Raw genomic sequence first — 5860 nt, forward strand, 5'->3', positions numbered from 1 at the left:
CATCAGAGGCCTAAGGGTCAAACTCCGAACCTACTGCTCAGTTGGTACCTTCCACACCGTGTCTGAGTTAGTTGAGAAGATGGCCTTGGTAGAGACCAACCTTGCTGAGGAGGCCAAGTTGAAATCTAGGAGCCACACGGCTTCTAGTGGATCCGACAGTGACCGGAAGAGGAAACGGGACTCGACTGAGGAGGGGCGATCCTCCAGTGGCAAGTCGGAGTGTTCCAAATGTGGACGAAGTCACGGGGGCGAGTGCTGGAAAGCCATGGGAGCTTGTACCCGTTGTGTCAAGATGGATCATGCAACTCGGGACTGTCCGATCTGGGAGCAGAGTAGGGGACAGGGTTCGAGTGGTGGCGGTTCCTTCCACTGTCACGGTTGTGGTAAGCGGGACAAGACAAGGGCCATGGAGGCACCAAGAAGCCGAGCCAGAGCCGTGGTCAGACATCAACGCCAAGGGTGTATGAACTGTCTAAGGACGCGGACGAGGCCGGGCCGTTCAAAGCGATCATTGGTAATGATTTTTATCTAATCTTTTTCAATTCAGTAGAATTGCATGGTATGGAACCTAGAACGGATTAGAATACTTTGAATGGACCTTGTGTAGGGACCTTGAGTATTGGGGGTGTGGATACACACGTATTGTTTGACACTGGAGCTACACATAGTTTTGTGAGCCCATGAATGATTGGAAAAGGATCGTTCCGGACAGGAACTGGGGATTAACCTTGCATAGTGAATGCTGCCGGTGGGCAAGTGATGCATTCATGATATATGGTGTTTTTGGCATCTTGTATATATGTTTTCTAATTGGTTTTCAAGTCTTTATCGAGTCTTTCTAGTCCTTTTCGAGTCATTACAGGTCTGGAGTTACATTGGATGGGAGATAAACCAGTTGGAGGAAAAGAGGAGAAAAAGAGTGCAATTTGGAGTTTTTCACGCAGAGCAGTCTGACGGAGCAACCCGAGTGCCTGATACAGCGGCAGAGATTTTTAAGGAAGTTTCCAAATATTTCGGGATTTTACCTAGGGCTTCCCCCTTTTTCTCCTGCAGCCGCCAGAGACCTGCAATATATATTCTCTTATTATTCTAGACATTCTACGTTACTTTAGAGAGATTTTGGAGAGAGAAAACTTGTACTCTTGTTAAGGGAGAAGAATCTCTACATCCTTTGGAGAAGATTTCTAAACCCTCTTTGCTTTTTATTATTAATTCAGACATGTTTTCTTCATCTGTTATCTCTGTGATTTCTCTGTCCATGGCTGAGTAATCCACTTGCTTAGTCTAGGGTGTTAGGTTGTTAGATCTGTGAGTTAAACATAGATAAGTGAATCCCTTGATTGTCTTCATTCATAAATATTCTTAATACTTGCATTAAACTGGCCGCTTAATGTTAGATCATAGGTTTAGCCTGTTCATTAACCGTGTAATAGGTTGCTAGATTTGTTATGAATGAGCATTGCATCCCTAGTCAGCGAGAGTAGATATTAGGGTGTATTATGAACATATCGGACTTGATCTCTAAAGCTTGCTAGCGCATCTTGATCCAAACGAGAGTTTAGGCATCAAAACCGACTTGCAAAGGAATCAATACCACGAGAGTGGGTTGATTCAACCTGAGTGATCCGAGTTCTGGACTTACTCTTAATTGAACTTGAATAATTGTTTGGCTCATACTTGTTTAACACCCGATCAAACCACCCTAGGCTAGCATTCTTAATCATCTGAAAAACCTTAAATCAATCTCTTACTTGCTTGTTACGAAATCAACTTTAAAACCCCCATGTTGTTTTAGCTTGATATTGATCCTATAGAAATAAAGTGTAATCATTGGTCTCTGTGGATTCGATCCTAAAGTGCTACATCGACATACCATTCGATTGTGGTTGTGTGCACATTAGGTTAATTGGTGTGCGTATACACGTAATATCAATTTGTCGCCGTTGCCGGGGACCATCTTTTTACCTTTATTTTTCGGTTATTTATTTAGTTTAAGACCTCTAACTTGCTCCATCCTATTTGTTGCAGCTAATTTTCCAGGTGCATGACCAGTAGACATACTCGGAGAAATCACAAGGAGAATTGGTTACACTTACCAACCAGGAGCTAGCATGGTTAGAAATAACAAATCGTCAACAACCAAGGCAAATCGACACCACTATGGGTGATCACGCCAATCAGGATGATCTCACTACTGCAATGGCACTCATGGAGCAGCAGATGCAACAGTTGCAGTAGACCATTCAAGCGCAGGAACAAGCTGCTCAGCAGCAGCAGGAACAACAGGCACATACTGTTCTGATCGGGAGGAGAAACCTTCCGCGTAACATCCCTACTACGCGCTCTGCCATTGTTCCACCACCCTGCACCAGGCAGGACTTCGAGATCAAGCCTGCTTTGATCGGTCTAGTATAGAGAAAGGTGTTCTTTGGTCTCTCTACAGAAATTCCAATGGAGCATATTGAGAGTTTCGAAAAAGTCTGCAGTTTTACTCGCGCGAATGGTGTTCCACCAGACCACATCAAGTGCACGTTGTTCCCATTCTCTCTTGATGGAAGAGCTGCACGGTGGTTGAACTCTCTCCCTACCGGCTCTCTCACTTCATGGGAACAGGTCTGATCAGCGTTCCTAAACCATTTCTACTCTAAGGCGAGAACAGCTGCATTGAAGAACAAGATCACCTCCTTCAGACAGCTCACTGATGAGCCTTTCTGCGACGCATGGAAGCGCTTCAATGACTATCGCAGAGAATGTCCTCACCATGGATTTGATGATGACTACCTCTTGGAAATTTTCTATGATGGAGTTGACTGGGAATTTTAGAGTGCTATGAACTCTGCCAGCAACGGAGACTTCATGACTCAGACCACTGATGGAGCGTTTAAGCTAATTGAGAACATGGCTGCTACCTCAGCCAATAAGAACGAGGAGAGCGATCGCTCCAAGAAAGATAACAGTTCCGACACCCAGAAGATAGATGAGCTGACTGCGAAGGTTGATCAGCTACTGAAAAATAACAAAGGGCACGTCTTCAGCATGGAGCAAGCTACGGCCGGGCAGATTCAGAACCAGAACCAGCGACAATCGCAGAGCAATCGGCAAGCTGTTCCAGCTACCGGGAACAATCAACCAGATGAGCTGAAGGGTCTGGGTATGATGATGCAACAACTGTTGCAGGGTATGCAAATTCATGGCAATGCATTGAATCAGGTTTCTACAGACATCAACACCAGGATGGACAACATTTTCACTGAGCTGAATACAAAGTATGATGATGTGAGCAACTACATAAAGAGGATTGATGTTCAACTTGCTCAAACAGCTGAGAGCGTTAAGAGGCAGCAAGGTATGCTTCCTGGAAAGAGTCCGATGAATCCTAGGGTTGGGCATTGTAATGCAGCAGAGCTGAGATGTGAGAAATCTGAGGGAAAGGAACCGGAGCAACTGTCTGTTAAAACTGTTCCAGGCGTAGAAGAGAGAACAGAGCACTCTGCTAGTTCTAAAGTGACTGCTCCTGACGAACTTGCTGAGACTCCACCAGTTCGAGTCTATGTTCCTAAGGTTCCATATAAAATTCCACCTAGACATTTGATGGATCCTATTAGTGCAGAGCAGCTAGCTGGGTTTAGGAAGATGGTTAGAAGGCTTCCTCAAAATATCTCATTTGAACATGCTTGGGAGATTCAGCCATTGCATATGTTCTTCAAAAATTGCAGAGAATCTCAGAAGGATATCAAGGCACTCTTTACTGAAGCACTGACACCATCGCTGAAGGTATTGCCTAAGGTTGATGACCCTGGAAAGTTTGTTTTACCTTTTTCCATTGCTGGAGTGGAATTCAAGGAAGCTCTTTGTGATTATGGGTCTAGTGTGAACCTTGTCTCAAAAGCGATTCTAGACGAGCTGGGCATTGTTGATGTTGAGCCTTCTCTGGTGACTCTTGCTTTTGTAAACTCTTCCATGACAGTCCCTTATGGCACAATTCGCAACCTTCCTGTCCAAGTTGGAAACTGTATTCTCCATACCGAATTTCAGGTTGTTGAGATGAGCAAGGATCATGAGATGCCTTTAATCTTTGGAAGGTCATTTATGGCTACAGTAGGAGCAGTCGTCGACATGCCTAATAAGAGAGTCTCCTTCTCCAACATCAAAAGGAAGATTTTCTACAAGGTTGTCCCAACCAGATCACAAATCCTCTATGCCTCTTGCATCTCAGTGGTTAGTGGAGAACAGCTGGAAATTGTTCCTAAGAAGGAGCTTGGTAAAAAGGGTGATATCAAAGAAGTCCTCGATGGATATCCTCACACTGATACCAAGAAACTCAATGGGAATGCAAGGGTGAAAGAAAAAGTCCAGAAGAAAAGGGTCAAGGGTGACCCTATGATGACTTTGATACCTCGCTTGTGTGATGAGAAATCCATTGAGTATGAGGTAAAGTGCAAGGGTACCTCTAAACCTTTCTTTAAAGTCAGAGTAATTCTCACACATGAGCTGAAAGAGAGAGGAGAAGCTGCTGTGAAGGGGTTGCTGAGCAGAGTTTTGAAGATGAACATGTCTGAGTTTGGAGCTTGTTTTGGAACAAGCCCTCATGCTCAACCCGACTAATACATGTCACTAAGTCAAGCTAGTAACTTAAACCAAACGCTTGGTGGGAGGCAACCCACTGGTAAGTGTAAATATCAGTTGGTTTTGCTTTTGTTTACTTATTTTTCGTTTTAGTTTACTGAGTCTAAGGTCAAAAAGCAGAAAAATCTGAGATACTTCGAAAATTATGGGTTGCAGCAACGGAACAACCTGCCCTCTGAAAAGAGCGGCTGTCCCAGGCGACCATCTGACGATAGAACACCCATAATTTTTGTGGAGTGTCCGCTCCACTCGGGTAAGTATCTCAACAAAAAAAAAAATATATATATATATATATATATATTTATTCTTGTTTTCACCTTCTCTCTGATTTATTTTCACACCAGGGACGTTGTGAAGTAAGTCTGGGGGAGGGTTTTCGTCGTTTACTAACTTGTTTCTTTCTTTTGTTTATCTTTTGAGTCAGTTTTTATGATCGAGTCAGTCAAAACTTTGTGTGAATTAGGACCTTATTCCGTGTTGATCACTAACCACGTCGTGCTTTAGTTATCTTATTCAGTGACCTTGCGGTGGCGAAAGATACACATGTGGACCTGGAATACCCTGACATATCTCACTTGATTCTCCAGAAGTTCTCAGCCGATCAGGTTACACTGGGTAGACTTAATTCCACCTAACTTGAACCAAATCTTGACTGAAATTCTTCTTGTTATGGGCATTAGATCAGGGAAACGAGAACACACTCAGGACTTCTTATCATTTTTATCCATCTTGCTGATCCTGAGTGGCTAGCTCATTTTTAGCTAGTTCCCACCCTGCACCTTAGCCTTTATTCCACCTTCATGCATTTGTTTTTCAGTGTCATATGTGCAGATATGTGCAAAAAGGTCGGAGAGGAAAGGATCGACGCAGCCTCTTACTCGTTACTGCTGCAGAAATTCAATAAAAAAAAAGAACAAGAAAATTAAGGGAGCAACCGCTCCATAACCAATGCACTGCGCAAGAGAAGGGGTGGAGAACCAGAATGGTTGCGAAATCAGAACCACCAGTGGCACTCAGAACCATCATTTATTACCTCCTTCTTCGTCACATCACCATATCAGTCTTCAAAAAAAAAAAAAAAAAAAAAAAGGTCATGGAGAAGGGGAAGAAATTAAAGAAACATGAGCCACTGGTAAGGTCAAACAAAAGAGTGGGTACCAAGTTGAAAGATTGGAGAGCAGGCAGATGATATGAGCAGCCAGATGGCTGATCCAAAATGGAGCAGTCGCACCAG

General features: G+C 43.7%; 1 non-coding gene across 1 annotated transcript; it reads right to left on the bottom strand.

Moving 5' to 3' along the window:
• Nucleotides 1–2661: 2661 nt before the first annotated feature.
• LOC125581132 lies at nt 2662–2768 on the bottom strand. Its single transcript, XR_007318843.1, has one exon. It is a non-coding gene; the product is annotated as a small nucleolar RNA R71 (small nucleolar RNA).
• Between the last annotated feature and the right edge of the window lie 3092 nt (nt 2769–5860).

This window comes from Brassica napus, chromosome C1 (genome assembly GCF_020379485.1).
Source record: "Brassica napus cultivar Da-Ae chromosome C1, Da-Ae, whole genome shotgun sequence".
Lineage (NCBI taxonomy): Eukaryota > Viridiplantae > Streptophyta > Magnoliopsida > Brassicales > Brassicaceae > Brassica > Brassica napus.